Genomic DNA, 20,679 nt, shown 5'->3' with positions numbered 1-20,679 from the left:
AAAATCAGAATTATATAGGGGATAGCTTTCCTAGAGCACTCTATAAGACAAAAATTGGACTTTGAAGAAGCAGAACAGAAACACTATAGAATTTTTTAAATTTTGCTCTTGGAGATTTCTGAAAAACCCTGGAGAGCTGATTAAAATTTAAAAAATGGATTAGAACAAATCAATCTTCACTCAAGGCATACATAACCAAGTTCAGACAGAAGTAATAATATTTTGGAAACATGAGGTGAAGACCTTTCTTAAAATATCTATATTGCCAGGAAGGGTGTCAGGAAGACCAGCAAAGTGGAAGGACCTGATTATAGCGGTAATGGTTGCTATAAATACTGCACTACTTTGTTTATGGACAAAAAGTAATCCTTTACACTGCACTCTGGTGAGTTCTAAAAGGCAAATTCGCTTTTAGACTTCCCAATATTGGAAAGCAACAGTCACACATAACAAAGTGCAGTATTCGGAGTCTCCCTTTCAATATGCACGTACTTGTCCTGTAAAATGTATTTCTTTGCAACTTAGGGACAATAGGTTGCTGTGCTTATGCGAAGGGTTGAATCGTTTGCATTTTTAGTGCAGATTTGAGATCATCTCCAAGAATATCTACTAGCTGTGCTTGTTATCACATGCTCGTTTATGGTTAACTTGTCCATGGGTTTACTCAATCACTCATCCACTGAGCCATAAACTAACTACATCGGCTGGGTTTGGCAGGCTAAGGTGTGGTTGGCTAGTTGAATTCCGTGTGCTGTGGCATCTCAAGAGGGGGAAATAAAGAAATTGCAGCCATTGCTGCTCATTTGAGCAAGAACTTCTCCCAATTTATGCTCACGATAAATTAGTGTCCACTAAATTATGCTGTTCCCCATTCAAAGAGGGGATTACTGTACCTTTTAGTTGCTTTCTTTTATGAAATAGCACACATACGCGGGGAGAGAGCGAGCGAGCGCGAGAGCGAGCAACAGGTCGAGCATGCGCTAAAGAATTAGAAGCGTTTTGGCTTAGAAAATGACGGGGCGGGGCCAAAAGGCGGCTCAGATTCCGTCGGGGGGGCGTGGTTATCTCCTTCTTTACTTGGCGCCGGAGGTACCTATTGCCGCCGCCGCAGCAGAAGCAACAGGTGCGCCTAGCTAAGAGGTTTGGGGAGCGGCCGCTGAGAAGTCGAGGTAGATGGAAAGACATTACGTTTGGCTTATCTTGCTGGCATTTGTGACGCACATTTTATTTCTCTGAGATGCTGTAATCTTTTCTTTTGCAAAAATGTAATTCGTATCCCTCTAGGATCAAGGTGCCTATCCCGTATATGTCCGTTCCAAAGAATGGGTAGCTGTTCTCCCGTAGTTGCTTCCCATCTCTGAAATAGTTCTATTAATTGATAGTGAAATGTCAACCGCTCTCCTTCCTTTTATCCCTCCCGTCCTTTGGATGGGAGAAGAAAGAGCTGAGCAACTATTAAAGAAAGCCTCGAGTGTTTTAATTCGGGGGGAGGGCTTTGCTGGAGACTGTTGAAAGAATGTAGTTTGTTGAACGGACCTAGTTGTCTGCAGTGAACAGGCTATTGGTGTTCTCTTCCTGCTCAAATGCTTTGAATAAACAAATTGGTAAGTAATAGGAGTTCAGCGGATTAAACAGCCAGGAAGCTCAGTTTGTAGACAAATGTATCTGTAGACAGATATATATTTCTGTGTGTGCATGTTGTATTTCTGGCCTACAACACTACTTTTCTGGTTTTTATGTTAGAAGGAATTAGACATTTTTTTTCTGTTAACTCTATAATTTCCTAGGAATTTTTATACTGCAAATCTTTAGGTTAGAGAGACAGTCATAATGGGCTTGCCATATTGTCATTCACCATGTACACCTTGCTCTGGCCTTTTACTTAGCAGCTGGAGAATACTAAATGTAGTTCATTTTCTCAATATTAAACTATTTAGTGCTCAATGTGCTGCAAATGTCTATATAGTGTTTTGAGTCTTTAAGATCTTGAATCTGTTGGGACAAACGGTTAACTTAATTTTACAAAAGACAACCTATCTGGATGTCTTTCAGCATTTTCCCCCCAGAATTTACTAGAATCTCAAGTAATCCAGACATAAGGTCAACTTTCCCCAATTTATTGCTTTCTGGATGTATTGGCATTGTCGTTCTATATTACTAAGCATGCTGCCTGTGATCCATGGGAGGAGTTACCCCAACAAAATTGCAAGGATATTGTACAAGGCTATTCTACTGAGAAAAAGTGCCCTAGAAATGTCAGTAGTATCCATTAGGTAGGGTGCAAGGTTGTCGGCATATTGCTTCGAGCACTGCTCTTAGTGAAGTGATGATTGTTTCTCCCTTTAGCTGATAGTAATCTACTTTCTATATTCTATCAATATAGTACTGCATAATATTTGCAAGGGAAACGAGTTAGCAAAAAAAATTTCTTCAAGCCAAAATTGTTTATTTTTATTTATTGGGTGTGTTAAAGCAGCCCATCTACATTAAAACTGTAAAATGCAATCTAATGAAAATTGCCATGGTGTTTGAAAAATGGTAGAATTGGTTGAAGGTGTAAATCCTGATTATTCCAGGATTGACTAATTCTTAACTAAAGGGAGCCGAGAAAAGGCTTATATAAAAAGAACTGTGTGGAGGCAAGTCTATGGCTTGTTAAAGCTCAAGGTGTACCTTTAAAATCTAAAAATTTATTCTGACCGAGTTATGTCCTTGGCTCACCTTTCTCCCTGAGCACAAGAATACTCTCTGGGCTACATAGTGCAAATGAGGGAGTGGTTGCTAATACCTGGAATGGATTTGTTGTTGTTGTTCAAAAAAGAAAAAATCTACAGAATAATAATTGTTAATTGATACTGACTCAAAATACAGAGGGCTACCTCTGACCCTGAAATCTTCAATCATAATTAATATTTATATTAATACACACTATTATTACAAACACATACACTGTAACATAATTAACTATTGGCTGTGGAAAAAGTTACAGTATACTGTTCTAGTTTGCATTCGCACATCACATTAAGCCATAATATGCTTTGCTCTGTTTACATGATGGGTAAACCCAACAATTAAGAATCATGTTTTAATCAGGTACTATGGATTTTTCAACAAACACTGGGTAATCCCTCTCCACCCACCCTTTGGTCAATTGTCTTGAGTTTAATATTCCAAATCTGAAACTTATTATTCCAAATTGTCTATTACATGAGCTGTTTGTTAATTAGAAACCGATGTTTCCTTCACTATATCTGGATAGCACAATGCTAATTTATGGTTTACATTAACCATTGTTTGTAAACATACTACAGTACTGTGGGTCACATATTGTGCTAGTTGAAAAGCATAGTCTGTAAAGTACAAAAGGTAGCTTTGTACTATATGCTAAGCAAGTGTTTTCTTTGGATCTTTCTTAGTATATATTACAAAGCTACCTTTTGTACTTTACAGACTACGCTTTGTAACTAGCACAATATGTGACCTACACTGCTATAATATGTTTGTGGGTAAGTTTGGCATGTATGTTACTTTCTTAATATATTACATTAAACCATAGTTTGTTAACATGCTTTTAATAACTATAAATTGTACCACAACATGTCCTAAGCTATAAACCATGACTGGTTTTATAAGCCATGGTGCCTGAATTCAAAATGGTGAGCAACATGCAAACTTTATCGTTGCTTAGCAAAATATGTCATCTTGAGCTCCATATCATAATCATTTTAAAATAGTTGTGAAAGCAACCTGTCCAGAAAACAAGTTTATGGACCAAGCACCCAAATTATCTCTAGTTAGAAAAGGATTTAAGCCTATTAGTGGCAGAAGCAGGTAATTGTACTATTGAAGATGTCTCTAATTTATGCCATAAATATTGCTGCTGAAAACAAGAAACCCTTTTATTAAGGTTGTTAAATGACCTCCCTTGTATCCAAACATGAATCTGCAGATTCATTAGTGATTTGGTATCAGCTATTTTGCCAAATTTTAATAGTAAATACCTTTTTTTACTATCTTTTGATTTACTTCAATTGAATGTTCTATTATCTGGAATAGGATATTTTGGAGAAATTCATGTATTATTGTGTACTGCACAGCCACTAAAAACAGTCTCTGGAAGGAGGGGAGGCGTAAAGAGTGCTGCATCACTTAATAGCTCAGTTTCCTAAACCTTGGACTCTCTGGGAGAGTTGGGAATATATAACTAGTATTTCCAAGACATATGTGGAAACCTGGGGAAAAGAACCCTAATAAATCTACAGGGCACTAGATTCAAAAACACTGGTTTAAATTATGCAGCACCCTCACTTTATTAGGTGTATCACTGGGGTGTTTTGGTGGAATAGTTTTTAAAAGTCTAGGTTTAAAAAAAACATACCAAGTATATACTAGTTGAAAATTGTTTTTGTGTTAAGGGCAGGTCTGATGTTGGTTTTCACCACCTTGTTTTTCCTTTTGGAATGACTGCCCTGGAGTAATCATAGATGAATTAAAGCAAACAGTAAGCTATAGTTATAGAATTAGGCCATTCGCTGTGTCACTCTTAAATGACCATTACGATATACCAGGTAGATATTTTTGGGTGAATTTTCTTTTTTTAATCTAGTACCTTAAAGATGTATTTTTCACAGTGGCGTAGCATGGGGGGTGCAGGGGGGGCCGGCCGCACCGGGCGCAACATCTGGGGGGGGGCGCTCGCACTCGCAGCTCTCTGCCCCTGCCTGGCTCACTCACTCTCTCTCACTGCAGTGCTGGCTGTGCGAATCCGATCCGAGCTGCCGGGTCGCCGCCCACTGTGGAGGTGGAGGTGGGGGGTGCCAGCAGTCGTTTACGATGGTTGTGAGACGACATATAATAGCATGGCCCATGCTAGGTTACTACATTTGTAGATTTGTATTCATAGACCTGCTGAAAATGTGGAGAATGTGTAATGCATGTTCGCACTCAATAAAGTGTTTGAAAATAAACTTGTATTTAGATGCATTTTACTTTAATTACATCAGTATTTTCATAACAAACAATACATGTGCTTAGGGGGTAAGGGTTTGTTTAACTAATCTAGTGGAAGAGACTCGAGTGCTAAAATCCACGGGTTAGGGGGCGCAAATTACTTGCCTTGCCCCGGGTGCTGACAACCCACGCTACGCCACTGATTTTTCATAGTTATTGAACTGATCTTTAAGCTGTCATACTGTTACTCTTTTTATTAAAAAGAGACATTTTACTCTTTTTATTAAAAAGAGACATTTTACTCTTTTTATTAAAAAGAGACATTTTACTCTTTTTAACAAATGATTTTTGATAGAAATTTGTGGTCATCATTCCATAATTTATGACGAACAGTTCATCAAAATCTTTTGGAATGTTAATATAGTGGGATAGAATTTTATGTTTGGATTGGATATCCGAGTGAATGTATGGCCTTTAAAATTATTGGAAGACTTGGTACATTTTCAGTTTAACTAACCCACAAAAGCCTGGACTTGTATATTTTTTAAGGAAGTCTCTTCATGGTAAAAAAAAAAAAGGAAAGCATTCATGCAAAGACCTTTACTAGGCACCTTGAGGAGTTAATTTCTGAGGGAAATATATTAGGGGAATATAGGTTTGTAAGCTGCTGGTTAACTTCTTATTGTTAGCTTTGTACAGTATTTTCTGTCATTTATATGTATTTCAATAAAACATTGCTGAAAATAGTTCCTTAAGAGATAAAAAAAGTGGGTGTTGAGGAAAAAAAAGTGACTCAGGAAGAAATAGTAATCAGTTAAAAATGATTCTGAAGCCATTATTATAGTAATGCATGTTCTGTTTTATTTCAAAAAACTGATTAATTTTGGCTTAATGTTTTATGATAACCATACTATTATAGTTGTGGTTCATAAAGTATAGACTGTAAGTAGCATTGTATATGGACTCATCCATGATTTATTCAGTATTTAATGATTAAAGGAACTATGATCTACTGTAATTGGCATATCCAAGCTCAATATTTTATGCCAATTACAGTAGGTCATAGTTCATTTAATCATGAGTAATGATTAATTACAAGATGAGTAATGTAACTCTTAACTATCTCTTGTTAAAAAGTTTTGGTTTTATTTATGTGGTCTTGATAAAAAGTAGAACCTAAAGCTATTGAATTCTTGTCTGCTACATTTTATCATTGTGACTCTTCACTTCAAAGTTCTTTTATTTAATGGCCGCATAAAATTCATTGCTCATATTCTTTCTTATTTCAGTCTCCTTTAATTTGTCTTCTTTCTAGAGTTCAAGATGACATTTGTATAATGAAAACAAACAAACGATAAACATATGGGATTTTTTTTCATTCTGATTTAGTATTCTATAAATGCACTACTATAATTTCGTATTAATATCCATGTGTCTACTTTATTACAGTGCCAAACTGATTTTTAAAGCTGTTCTTCTAAACTATTACTGAATTTGTGTATTTGCAATTGTACCCAATTACCAGGAAGAATTCTCACAAAGCTAAAACTGGTATATCAAAAGCAATAGAACATGATTCATAGTGGCATATATGGAACATTTAAAAAGATCCATTAGGACTTGGCTAAATGCAGGTAGTCCGCATTTAACCACAATTGGGACCAGCATTTTTGTTGCTAAGCAAGGTGATTGTTAACAGAATTGTGCCCAATTGTATGACCCCCCCCCCCCATTAATGAATCACTGCAGTTGTTAAACCAATCTCAAAGCAACACATGATCCTGGGATGTTGAAAGCATAGTAAATACATACCAATTGCCCAAATTTTGATCACATGGCCATAGGGATGCTGCAACAGTCATAAGATGAGCGCCAGTTGTTAAGTCACTTTTTCCATTGCCATTATGGTTTTGGATGGTTGCTAAACAATGTTTGTAAGTCAAGGACTACTTGTACTAGCTAGGAAGAATTTGATGCATATGCTGGCTAAGCAGATTGTGATTGATATGGTAGGTAGGTTGACAGGATTCTATAGATTTGTGTGCGAGTGGCACCTCTGTCCTGGATTATCTTCTCTATTCATTTTGGAGTAACCTTGGGATATTCTGTACAAGTTCCTCTGTTATCCAGGAATGAATAACTTTGAAGAAGAGTAACATGACAGTTTATCTATTTCAGGAGCTAACAGGGTTCTCCATAACCATAACAGGCTTTCTAAGACTTTTACACCTCACTGTGCTTTCAGATACCAACCCTGCTACAGCATACAATATAGCCAGGTTCTGCCAGCATTACTTAAAATATGTCAGAAGATGATAAGCCAGTTTTAATGAGCATCTAGTTTATTTTAGAGTGACTTGTATTGTGATAGATTTAGTTTGTCATGCTCTTTTACTCCTATCCCTGGTTTTAGTCCTTATTAGATTTTTAAAGGTGGCTCAGTGGCTAAGATGCTGAGCTTGTCGATCAGAAAGGTTGACAGTTTGGCGGTTCAAATCCCTAGTGCTGCATAATGGAGCGAGCTCTTGTTACTTGTCCCCACTTCTGCCAACCTAGCAGTTCAAAAGCATGTAAAAATGCAAGTAGAAAAAATAGGGACCACCTTTGGTGGGAAGGTAACAGCGTTCCGTGCACCTTTGGCGTTGAGTCATGTGGCCACATGACCACGGAGTAGTCTTTGGACAGCGCTGGCTCTTCGGCTTTGAAATGGAGATGAGCACTGCCCCCTAGAGGCAGGGAACGTCTAGCACATATGTGCGAGGGGAACCTTTACCTTAGATTTTTAAAAGATTTTTGTTTTGATATTTTCGGCTTTTAACATATTATTTTTTATTCTAATGTATCTTGCCCACCTTATGCTAATGTTTGACCATAATAAAAGTTTGATTTAATTGATCTGAGGGTTTCTAAGGAAGAATAATTGCACTTTAAAATTCTATTGCATATTTACTTAGCAAATCATCCAAATGCAACAAGTTGCAGTCTTCCATTTAAAGAGAAAGGTCAATCAGTATTTTTTAAAAAATCTTTGAAACAACAGTTAGCAGAATCTGAGAGAAATCTTTTGATGTACTCCTTATATCATAACCTTCCTAACCTGGGTGCATTTTGGCCATGGTACACTTTAACTTTTATCTTGTAGTTGTGCACTCCCCAGTGTCACTTTTAGTGAAGTGGGCTGCTGTAGAAATTTGATGAATACATTAATGAAATGCATACATTCAAAACTATTAAATGTATTACCTGGATGCAGAACTTTTATCCTCTTACTATACTGAGGGTTTAGCAATAGGCTAACCCCTGGCTGGATTGAGTTTTATAGAAAGTGATTGCTGAACTTGATCCTGTGATCTGATCCAGCATAGCTGTCTTATGTTTAATGATATGCTATGTAATGGATGTGCCTGTTGTTACATCTGTGGACTCTTGGTATCTCTGGCCTCATTCTTTCATAACTATTTTGGAATTATAGGTATTGTATTTTTCGGAGTATAAGACACACCTTTTTTCCTCAAAAAAGAGGCTGAAAATATGGGTACGTCTTATACACTGAATACAGCAATTTTTGCCTCCTGAAGCCCCGCCCCCTTCATCAAAATGGCCATGCATAGCCTTATGGAGGCTTTCAGAGAGTTCCTGGGGGTTGGGGAGGGCAGAAATGAACAAAAACGGGCCGTTTTTTGCCCCCCAGCCCCCAGCAGCACTCTATAAGCCTCCATAAAGCTATGCATGCAATTTTTTTGACAAAAAACTGGGCTGTTTTTGGCTTGCGTTTTTCCTCTTTGGAGCAGCCTCGACCCATTCCTGGTAGAGAACAAGGACAAGCGGAAGGTGCTCCCCACTGTTCATGTTGTGTACTGGCGAGCCCGGCCAGCAGAGGGCATTCAGAGAAGCCGCTCTGATTGGTTCAGGCGCGCCTGCCGGCCAGCGGGAAAAATACCCAATTCCTATTGGTTCGCCGTCTGACAGCTGCATGTATAAATAGCTGTCAGACGGCTTCTGTTGTGCTTGTTCCTGTCAGCTCTGTTTAAGTTAATAAACGTGTTCCTTGCACTCAGCTGTCTCCGTCTCCTCAGTTTAAGCTATAACAGTTCACAAGAAGTCCAACTTCAGGGCGGCGCCATACCCTAGACGCCCCAACTCCCGGGGGCAGGATTTTGGGTCCTCCTTCCTGGGTCAGGAATCCTTCAGGGGCTTGGAGTTTGGATACTCGGGCTCTAGGCAGTACCAGGGAGGTTTTTCATCCAGGCAGAGATACCTAGATAGACAGCAGAGGGGCAGGCAGCAGAAGAGGCCCTTTTGAGGGGGCGGAGGAGGAGGCAGCAGGCGCTCCTTCCGCAAGACCTAGACCTAGCTCACCTCCCATTGGGGGGCGCTTGGTGTACTTCGCCGACCGCTGGGACTTGACCTCCTCCGACAAGTGGGTCCAGAACACCATTCGGTATGGTCTCTCATTCGAGTTCCTCTCCAACCCCCCGAGTTCTTTTCGGAGCTGCCCTGTCACAAGCAACCTGACCCGGAGGTTGCTGATGCAGGAGACCATCCAACACCTGTTGGACTTCAGGGCCATCCAGCCAGTGCCTCTAGAGCAGCAAGGCCAGGGGTATTACTCTATTCTCTTTGTAATTCCTAAGGCCTCGGGCGGCTGGAGAGCGATTCTTGACTTGAAACGCCTGAACTATTTCATCCGCTATCGGAGGTTTAAGATGCATTCACTGCATTCCATCCTGGAAGGGATTAAGCAGGGAGATTTTCTCACCTCCATAGACCTCACAGAGGCCTACCTGCATATACCCATAGCCCTGGAACACCGTAAACATCTCAGGTTCTGCTACCTAGGGCACCATTTCCAGTATCGAGTCCCACCTTTTGGGTTGTCGTCCGCCCCTTGAGTTTTCACGAAGGTAATGGCGGCATTGGGAGCTCACCTGAGGCAGGTTCCTGTTTGAATTCAGGGTTATTTAGATGACCTGCTATTGCAGTCATCCTCCTTCAAGGGCGCGCTACGGGATTTAGACACTACTATGGCAGTCCTGAGAGACCACGGGTTTTTGGTAAACCTGGCCAAAGGCCACCTTCACCCCTCCACTAGTCTGGTCCACCTAGGAGCCCTGATAGATACAGAGGTTAGCTCCCAACACAATTAGGAGACAGATCTCTGCCATCTCATCGGTACTTCTGTGCGGTAGGTCTCAGACCTTGACTCACCACCCCATGGTCAGGCAATTCCTCAAGGGGGCATCCAATCTTAAGCCACCTACGGTACACAGGTACCCCTCCTGGGACTTGCATAAGGTGTTGGACGCTCTGACAGGCCCTCCTTTTGAACCCTTGCGAACTGTGTCTCTTAAGTTTTTGACTCTTAAAGTGGCCTTTCTGGTGGCCATCACCTCAGCCAGGCGGATATCCGAACTACAGGCTCTGTCGGCCAGGGAGAATCTCTGCGTGTTCCACCAGAATAGGGTGGTACTAAGGTTGGACCTCTCCTTCATCCCTAAGGTGTGCTCCTGCTTCCATTGCTCACAGGAATTGATATTGCCCAATTTCTGCCCGGACTTCTCTCATCCGTTAGAGAGGAAGTGGCACACCCTAGACGTAAGGAGGGCTTTGAGGATTTACCTCAGAAGAACCCGGCCAAACAGGAAGTCTGAAGCCCTGTTTGTCTCTTTCCAGCCGAGATCTCTGGGGAACAAGGTGACATCCTTTACTTTACTTTACTTTTATTTAATTTATAAACCGCGCCCTCTCCCAGAAAGGACTCGGGGCGGTGTACAGTCATATTAAAAATCCACCACCATAGGCAGGTGGTTACGAACCTGTATTGTTACCACCTACCAAGCACGGAGTCTGCAAACACCGAGCTCTATTACAGCTCATTCCACACGAAGCGCGGCCACCTCAATGGCCTGGGCCACACATGCTTCATTGACTGAGATCTGTAGGGCAGCTACGTGGTCTTCCCTCTCACCATTCGTGAGGAACTACAAACTGGACTCCTTTGCCTCTGCAGAGGCTTCATTTGGGTGTAAGGTGTTGCAGGCTGTGCACGGGGTGGAGGTGACGCCTCACCAGGCGTAAGATTGTGCGAGCTCTTAACATGGCTAATCCTCCCTAGGGATGTGTAAGCTTTGGTACATCCCATCCTGGATACTCCTCCCCTCACTATGGAGAAAGGGCGTTGGTACTTACCTGATACGCCTTTTCATAGTGGGGGAGGGCTATCCAGCTCCTCCCTGATAGGGTTATGTAACATGAGCTTTATATTTGATGATTGAGCTGTTCTGTTGAAGAAATAAATAAAGGTTGAAACTTAAGATAAAGTCTGGAGTGGATGACACAGCGAGTCAGATAAGGTTCTTCGCCGATAACTGGGTGGTACCTGGTGACCAGAGCGTGGCCCAAAGAGCTTATCTGACTCAGCCCAATGAGAGGACAAGGTCAACCCATCCTGGATACTCCTCCCCCACTATGAGAAGAGGCGTATCAGGTAAGTACCAACGGCCTTTCTCTCTCTATCTCTTTCTCTCTCTCTCTCTATCCCTCTACCTATCTACCTACCTACACACACAAACTCTTTCCCTACCTACTGTATTTCCCCCCCCCCTCTCTCTCCCTTTATCTAAATACCACGGTATTTCTCTCTTTCTCTCCCTCTCTATTCCTCCATCTACCTACCTACTTTTTTTTCCCAATTTGCCTCTTCAAAACCTTGGTGCATCTTATACTCCGGTGTTTCTTATACTCCGAAAAATACGGTATATAAATTACTAGATTTCATATAAATGGTTGGATTCTTGCCGGTCTATAACACGACAGATCTGACGTAATATCTATTAAAACATTAAAAATAACTAATGGTGGAATAACTAATGATTCTTGTCATGTAGATTAAAATCTTTGTTCTTTAGACAAAAGTACAAGCATGCATGAAAAGGGTGTTTTCACAGTGCGCTATTGGGGCCGGACAGACACATTGTACTTGGTTCTTTAGGCTTAGATGTTGAAGAGGAAATCTTGTTAAAATAAATAGCAAAGAACTTTTGCCAGGCATATGATTTTATAGAGAAAACTGGACTTGGCTCAGAGGGAGGGAGGATTGGTTACTTAACTTGCCAAATTTCATGCAGAGATGCTTTATTATCTCGTTTCCTTAACCGTTTAAATAAAAGTGAATTTTGCCATAGAGGCTGGTTAAAATAGCCTTGATTTAGTGAAGTGGCAAAATTTGGGGACTATTGTAACAGCATTTCAGTAAAGCATTCTATTCACTTTTGTGTTTAGTTCTGAGGACACTGGCAATCCGTTTCTTAAACTGCTTGATTTCAAAAAAGGAAACGAAATTTTGAATCATCGTCTGGTCATGCTTGGCATCAGGATTTATCAAAATTACATTGGGATCATAAAACCTATCCATTCTGAAGTTTCAGTTTCAGTGGTGAAAGGTACAACCAACCTAGTTAGGTAATGTTTGCTTTACGGATGAATGTTCCCATGTAAACATTAACTACACAAAATACTTAATGTCCTGAACCAATCCTTGGGAGTGCCTTGATAAAGAGTTTGAGATGGAGAGCCACTCATTTAGTTGGCTTTGCAAATACTATTCCGTAGGAACAATTGTGACTTTAAAGCCTCATCAGCCCTATTTTTATGAAAAGGTAGGGAGGTCTGCTCCTGCACAGGAGAGCTTACACATTACCCTTATGGCTGCTCCACCTGTAACAATCATGTGCCCTTTGATTGGCTGTGATGGCCCTTAAGACATACGTCTTCATTTTCAGTAACAGCAGAACAGTTCAGATTCTTCCGATGTTGACGAGTTTCCAAACTAATAGTCTGTGGCTTAATTATCTGGTAACTTGATGTTATGCCAACAGCTGTGGTTGGCATCTTCAGAGGTGAAAGTCAGCTGCCAAGAAGTGTGCTAGAGAGTAGATCAATTTCAGCTCTGAAGAAGCCAGCCACAGCTGCTGGCAAAACATTGGAATATCAGTTTGATGTTGGCCAAGAAAGCCTGCATTTATAAATTAGCTATAAAAGGGATGTGGTGGCTCAGTGGCTAAGACGCTGAGCTTGTCCATCAGAAAGGTTGGCAGTTCAACGGTTCGAATCCCTAGCGCTGCGTAATGGAGTGAGCTCCTATTACTTGTCCCAGCTTCTGCCAACCTAGCAATTCAAAAGCATGTAAAAAAATGCAAGTAGAAAAAGAGGGACCACCTTTGGTGGGGAAGGTAACAGCATTCCATGCGTCTTCGGCATTTAGTCATGCCGGCCACATGACAACGGAGACGTCTGTGGACAGCGCTGGCTCTTCGGCTTTGAAACGGAGATGAGCACTACCGCCCCCCTAGAGTTGAGAACGACTAGCACATATGTGCAAGGGGAACCTTTACCTTTTTATAAATTAGCTGCTGCTGTGGTTCAAATGAAATTGGTGTGGACCCAATCACCAACCCAGCATCAGGACTAGCTCTTTGGGGCAAGCAGCTTCCCATTGGCAGAAACACTCAGCTCTTTGATTTTTTTATCCTCTCTCTACTTGATAAACTCTTCTTAATGTTACATTTCCAACCACTGGTCTTCTAAAATTAAAGAGAGGAACAACTTGCCACTGTCCCTGACAATTACCAGGGTTCTTCCTTTCAAACCTCATTGTAACAAAAAATCAAAGAAATATGGACTGAGTTGAAGAGGGCTCCAACCAGCTACTGATTTTTTTCTTATCTGATCCGTGGCAGTCAGTTGAAGGGAGGGTGCCATCATTTGGTAGTGAAGACAAGTCCCATGGTGCTCAGAAAATTATTTTTAAGCTTAGTGGAATGGAAATAGCTCTGGGGAACAGCCTTTCAACAGCATCTATGAAAATGCACATTTTCGTCAAAAATTAGTTCATTCTTGCCTTTCAGTAACTTGTTTGATGAAAAGGTACAAGAACTGTGGCACCGTTGAAATGTTACAAAATTTCTATACCTTTATTAAAAGTGTTGTCCTTGTGGATACATATCTTTCCCTTACAATCAACATGAGAATTGTTTTGGTGCATATTTATGCTAGCTAGGGAAAGGGGGTGGTATTCCTGGGTAATATCTCAGTACCGTGTTTTCCCGAAAATAAGGCAGGGTCTTATTTTCTTTTGACCCCCGAAATAAGTGTTTGGCCTTATTTTCGGGGAGGTCTTCTTATTTTTGAGGTGCAGAAGGCGGTGAGCGTGGTCACTTCATGGCTGCTGCTGTGTTGCAATATTTTCGGGGAGGGCTTATTTTCAGGAGAGGACTTATTTTGGCGCATGCGCTCAAAAGCCCGATTGGGCTTATTATCCGGGGAGGTCTTATTTTCAGGGAAACAGGGTAGGTACTAGTAGTTTTTGACTTTGCTGGCCACAATAGAATTTGATATAAAACTCTAGGTAGCACAGTGACGTGCAGTCAGGGGAGGCAGGGGAGGCAGAGCCTCACCACTGTCAATCATGAAAAAGAAAAAAAATGTAAACGGGAAAAGGCGAGTGCTGAAGTGAGGTTACCTAGCTCACCGTGAATGACTGCCTGTTTAAAAAAGCTTCTAAAGCTCTGAGCTCTGCCGCGAGGGAAAGAAAGTGCTTTAGTCAGTGGGGTGTCAGGGGAGAGGAGAGAATATTCAGCCATTCTCTCCTTCTCTCGCCCACACCCCTCTGAGTAAAGCGCTTCCTTTCGCCTGCCCGAGCTCTTCCGTGGGGAAAAGAAAGCGTTTTAGTCGGGTGTCCAGGGAGAGGAGAGAATATTCAGCCATTCTCTCCTTCTCTCACCCACACCCCGCTGAGTAAAGCGCTTCCTTTCGCCCATCTGAGCTCTTCCGCGGGCGAAAGAAAGCGTTTTAGTTGGGTGTCCGGGGAGAGGAGAGAATATTCAGCCATTCTCTCCTTCTCTCGCCCACACCCCGCTGAGTAAAGCACTTCCTTTTGCCCGCATGAGCTCTTCCGCGGGTGAAAGAAAGTGTTTTAGTTGGGTGTCCGGGGAGAGGAGAGAATATTCAGCCATTCTCTCCTTCTCTCGCCCACACCCCGCTGAGTAAAGCGCTTCCTTTTGCCCGCATGAGCTCTTCCGCGGGCGAAAGAAAGCGTTTTAGTCGGGTGTCCGGGGAGAGGAGAGAATATTCAGCCATTCTCTCCTTCTCTCGCCCACACCCCACTGAGTAAAGCACTTCCTTTTGCCCGCATGAGCTCTTCCGCGGGCGAAAGAAAGCGTTTTAGTCGGGTGTCCGGGGAGAGGAGAGAATATTCAGCCATTCTCTCCTTCTCTCACCCACACCCCGCTGAGTAGCGCTCCGTGATCCTTTTCTGTGCGTCTGGCGTTTAGATAGATAGCCGGGTGTTTTAAACGCCAGGCGCACAGAAAAGCAGCTGCTGTTGGGGATCGTGGAGCGTTTCGCCGGCGAAGCGCTCCGCGATCCTTTTCTGTGCGTCTGGCGTTTAGATAGATAGCCGGATGTTTTAAACGCCAGGCGCACAGAAAAGCAGCTGCTGTTGGGGATCGCGGAGCGCTTCGCCGGCGAAGCGCTCCGCGATCCTTTTCTGTGCGTCTGGCGTTTAGATAGATAGCCGGATGTTTTAAACTCCAGGCCCACAGAAAAGCAGCTGCTGTTGGGGATCGTGCAGCGCTTTGCCGGCGAAGCGCTCCGCGATCCTTTTCTGTGCGTCTGGCGTTTAGATAGATAGCCGGATGTTTTAAATGCCAGGCGCACAGAAAAGCAGCTGCTGTTGGGGATCGCGGAGCGCTTCGCCGGCGAAGCACTCCGCGATCCTTTTCTGTGCGTCTGGCGTTTAGATAGATAGCCGGATGTTTTAAACGCCAGGTGCACAGAAAAGCAGCTGCTGTTGGGGATCGCGGAGCGCTTTGCCGGCGAAGCACTCCGCGATCCTTTTCTGTGCGTCTGCCGTTTAGATAGATAGCCGGATGTCCTAAACGCCAGGTGCACAGAAAAGCAGCTGCTGTTGGGGATCGCAGAACGCGAACCGGCGAAGCGCGCTCAGGAAGGCGGGGTAATGGGGTCACGTGTGCTTGAGGCTGAGGCAGCCTCAGGCTCCAGCACACGTGGTCCCATTCCCCGCCTTCCTGATGACGTCACCAGCCTCATCAGCCGTAAACCTCACCGCACGTCACTGAGGTAGCATATGCAGAATGTGGTATAAAAAATATAACCTAAAGCTGAAAATCAATAACTGAAATATGTCCCACAGAAATCCATATTTAAAAATGAGCGTTTCTCATGTTGGCATCTACATTGGTCTTTGCTGTTAAAAGTTTTGCATTTGCTGTGGCAAAAGATGCTTAAAGTCACAAGGATGCATAAATCAGTAGGGCTGTGCAAGATTCAAAAAATATTTGGAAGACTACCTCTCCAGCCATTGTGTGAATGATAATACCTGTCTTCAAGTTGTAAAGCAACCTGGGTTTGTTTTTTTCCAGGCTTCCTTGTGACCTTGCAGAAAAGTACTGCATCCTTAACCTGTACAATTGACCGAATTGATTCCCTAAAGCAAGGGTAGTTTTCTTTCAGATTCCTATGGAAGCCCCCCAAAAGGCAGGCTGGCGTAATTAATAGCTATGCTTACATAAGGACTGAAGTATTTTTTTTTCTGAATCATTCTGAAGCACGCTCAGCCCTATAAATTAGCATTGCAAGGAAGACATTTATACTTTTAATCTTGAGTTAATGTGTGACTGTGGCACTTCATCTTTATAAAGTGTATATTAAATAGCACTCTTAATAGCAGGTAAGGAAAGAGGGACCAAGAGAGTGCTGGTGAACAAACACTTCCTGGAATCTGCTCAGCTTTGTTCTAGAAAAAAATGTTTCACAAACATGTTGAACTGCAGCAATTTGTTTACAAAAGTAGTTGCTGGAGGTCTTCTTGTTCAGTCATACGTATGCAATTTGGTACTAGGTTTCTAGAGCTGTGGGTTGGACATTAAAGGAACAGAATCCATAAATCCGATTGCTCCTAAGGCCAAATACTGGAGAAAAAGATAAGAACAGCAAGAATCTTCTCCCAGATTTCCTTTTCAAATCACTTTTTGATGAATTGGCAAAATTATACAGATGGCCCACCTGCTAAATCAGGGTTGGTAAGTGAAAGTGTCTGGTAAAGGTAAACCCAATTCATATAATTCTTCAGTAATAAGAAATCATTATTTAACCATTGCAGGCTCTTATCCTTTCCTTTGAAAAAAAACATGTGCAGCTATTCGGATCTAAAGCAAAAGTTGCTTTGGAAAGGTGGTGGGCATGCTTACTCTAGAAATAGTCATTGCCTTAAAGAAGCCAACCCTTTTTTTGGCTTACCTGGTAGCCTCAGGGTTCCTGGACAACGTATCTGAATTGAGGAGGCGAGAGTATGTGACAATTTGTTGCATGGTGTCTGGGCATTCTTAACTCAAAACCATATTACTGTGGGAATGCAGATACCACCCAAATGTAAGAAAAATATATTCTTATGGAAGCATTCAGAGTGCACCTATATCCTCTCTGAAAGATCTTTCCTGTCTTGAATATGAATTATTGTATCTTACACCTTTCCAAGAGGTACGTGATGGCCTTTACACACTTCCAAGTTTTCCTGTACACCGCTTGGAGAGTCCAAGCAATGGGTTAATTCAGTCTGCTTGCCCTTAGGACTGAGGAACTATTTTTCCTTAAGCCACACCTCCTCCTGGTGTGCTCAATCCCCCAGAATTCTTCCTCAGTCAGCCCGTTTGGACGTAATCAGTTAGAGCTCTGAGCTAAATTAATCCTTTTTTTGGCTTGGACTCTCTATTTGCGTTTAAATTCTATTTCCTAATATTCCCCAACCTTGTGAGACGTTTCTCTCTTCAATTCTGCGACTCTCTCCAGTAGAAATTGCATTTGAAGGCCAGGAGGTAAGCTGGAAGGTGGTGGGGGGTGCCCCTCAGCCGATCCTCATGGGACGGCTTCGGAGGCCTGCCGCTTGTCGTTTAAAACGGCGCGGCTGCAGCGGCGAGGTCCCTACGTTCCCAGGCCCCCCGTTTGTTGTTTTAGACGAAGTATTTTTCGTTCCCGGCCTGCTAGAAGACCTCGGCCGCAGGGAGGAGTGGGCGATCGTCGCCATTCGAGGCGCGTTCGCTCCTCGCTCTCCCTTAGCCCCACGCTGTTGCGGCGGCCATTTTAGGCGCGAAAATAGCGCGCCCAGCCATGGCCGCCATTTTGCATCAGCCTCGTTATCAGGAGGCCGCTGGAGGTGGCAGGGCCTAGCAAGGGTTTCTCGGGCTAGGATCGCCACCTTCGTTTTTTTGTCTATTTTTGCGAGCGGCGCTGGTTCCTGTGCCATTCCAACGGTCATCATACCGGCTCAGGGAGGAGGCCTTAAGTAAGTGCAGGCCAAAGCTTTTGATAGTCATTCTCCTCCCTGCTTCTCCTGCGGAGCCTTGCACCTCGGCGCAGGCTCCAATCCTACCCCTGGGCCTCCGACTGGTATTAAGCGTGGGATGATTTCTTACGTATTGATTCAATTACTGTGCATATGGCAATTTTAACGAATCTTTTCGTTTTGTTTCCCATTGCAGCAACCAGTCTTTCTCTATCCTTCTGCCTTATCATAGCCTTGCTCCATCTTGTGTGGTCATTGACTATGGATCTGCCCAGTCCCCCCGATTCCCAAGATACTAGGCCGAGCCTCTCGCAGGCCCCTAGCAAGGGTTCCTCCTCATCGGGGAGTGGGGGTGCGGGCAAGAGTGGTGGGGGTAGCTCTGGGAAACAGCGTTCCAGGACCCCTTCTGTGGCTGAGGCCAAGGATGCTGAAAGGCGCCAGCGGGCCCTTGACAAGCAATTTGAGAAGGCCAGACGCCAGGCAGACAGGGAGCAGTCCCTCTCAGGAATCCCTCCCTCCCAGGAAGATCTCCAGATGGTCCTTGCCGAGGAGGTGGAGTCCCAGGACCTATCCCCAAATAGGTCATTTGCAGAGCCGGCTTCCCCGGCGCCCTCTTGGGCCTGTGAGCAGGCCCCTCCCCCTGGGGATGCTAGCATAGACGATATGCAGGGTGAGGCTTCACCCCCCCTAGAGGAGGGTTTGGCTCCTGATTCTGACTCTGAGGAGTTATCGCCCCGCATGCAGGAACTAATGGCCCGTGCCATTGCCAAGGGCATCACGGAGGCCATGAAATTTAAAAGTCCCACTGCAGTGGCCCCTAAGGGCCCCAAACCCGATCAGGCAGCTCCCCCTCCAAGCAAGCGTGCTCGCCATCCTTCCCTGGAATCCTCGGTGGTCAGCGAGGCCTCTGCCATTGAGGACCCTGACCCGGAGGTGCTAGGTCTCTCGGACGACGAGGACCTCCCCCCTGAAGCGCCCGCCTTTGCGGGTCTGTTCAAGCCCAGCCTTTTCAAATCTGTCCTTCACAAGGTCAAGGCTGCCACCAGGGTGGGGATCAAGCCCAAACCGACTGCGCCGGCGGCAGATGCCACTCCGGCTAATCCCAATGCGGTCATGTTTGATGTCCCAGCGCCCCAGCAAGAGCTGGTTCCGGTCCCGGGGCTGTTTCTCGACCTAATCCAGCGCCAGTGGGCTCAGCCAGCCACGCAGTCCTCTCCCAGTGGGGTAGATAGGAAGCTTTATACTATGGAGCCAGTGCTGGAGGACCTTCTGGCCCTGCCCACTGTCGACCCGCCCATCGCTGCGCTCACCTCCAACTCCTCCCTACCGGCCGACCTCCTGGAAGGCCTTAAGGCGGAGGACAAGAAGGCGGAAAAGGCGTGCCACAAAACCCACCTGGCGGCTGCCTGGGCCATCAGGGCCTCTTCATCCGCCTCCTTTTTTAATAGGGCCTCTGTGATCTGGCTGCGCGAGCTCCTAACCAAGCTCCCGGCGGGAGACGTCCGTCTCCATCAGGACGTGTCAAAAATAATCGCGGCCTCCCAGTATGCCGCTGATGCATCCCTTAATGCCACAAAATTTGCCTCCAGGGCGCTCGGCTCTAATATAACTTCTCGTCGGCTGATCTGGCTCCGACATTGGCAAGCGGACCAGAAAAACAAGTGGAAACTGGCTTCCGCCCCCTTTAAGGGGTCCAAATTATTTGGCGAGTCCCTGGATCCTCTCCTCATCGAGTCCAAGGACAAGAGGAAGATCCTACCTTCTCTAAACAAAAAGCAGGAACGTAAGGCCGCTCCCTATTTTAGGAGGCAGTCCTTTCGTGCCTCCGAGCCTTCTACCTCTGCCTCTTCCTTCTCTCCCTCCAATAGGTCCTTCGGCCAGCAGGGCGACAGATCCCAGGACAGGGCGCCCTTTCGGGACAGAGGCAGGCAGCAGTTCGGCTTCCGCAAGTATAACCGCGGTGGGGCCTCCAACAGGCCGTTCCGTAAGTCAAAGTGACTGCCCGGGCTTGGCGCCCATCGGGGGTCGCCTCCAGCTGTTTGCCTCCCATTGGGCCCAGAACACCGAGGATGCTTGGGTTCTGCAGACAGTCAGGGAAGGCCTATCTCTGGAGTTCCTGTCCCTCCCCCCCCGGACCTTCATCCGGTGCCCTGTCCCATCCTGCCCCCAAAAGAGGGAGCGTATGGACCAGGAAGTCAGTCATCTCCTAGACATCAGGGCCGTGGAAACAGTTCCCCAGGGCGAAGAGGGGAGGGGGTTTTACTCCATCCTCTTCCTGGTGCCAAAGAACTCGGGGGGGTGGAGAGCCATCTTGGACCTCAAAAACCTCAACAGGCATATCGCCTACCGGAGGTTCAAGATGCAGTCCC

The 20,679-nt window shown here is 44.4% G+C and overlaps 1 protein-coding gene across 6 annotated transcripts in view; it reads left to right on the top strand.

Moving 5' to 3' along the window:
- The first annotated feature begins 1,103 nt into the window (after positions 1-1,103).
- The window catches only part of LIMA1 (LIM domain and actin binding 1), a 79,529-nt gene continuing 59,953 nt past the window's right edge, over positions 1,104-20,679 (top strand). For 4 of the 6 annotated variants that reach the window (XM_081934676.1, XM_081934675.1, XM_081934674.1 and 1 more), the window contains exon 1: positions 1,150-1,169. The gene's annotated coding sequence lies outside the window, so the exon portion shown is untranslated. Of the gene's footprint in view, positions 1,124-1,149; positions 1,170-20,679 lie in introns of those variants that run through there. The other 2 variants (XM_081934673.1, XM_081934677.1) reach the window with 2 other exon arrangements.

Source organism: Natrix helvetica (genome assembly GCF_964273705.1).
Source record: "Natrix helvetica genome assembly, chromosome: 1".
NCBI classification, from domain to species: domain Eukaryota; kingdom Metazoa; phylum Chordata; class Lepidosauria; order Squamata; family Natricidae; genus Natrix; species Natrix helvetica.
The sequence above is the reverse complement of the archived record's forward strand: the minus strand, read 5'-3'. Positions and strand labels throughout refer to the sequence as shown.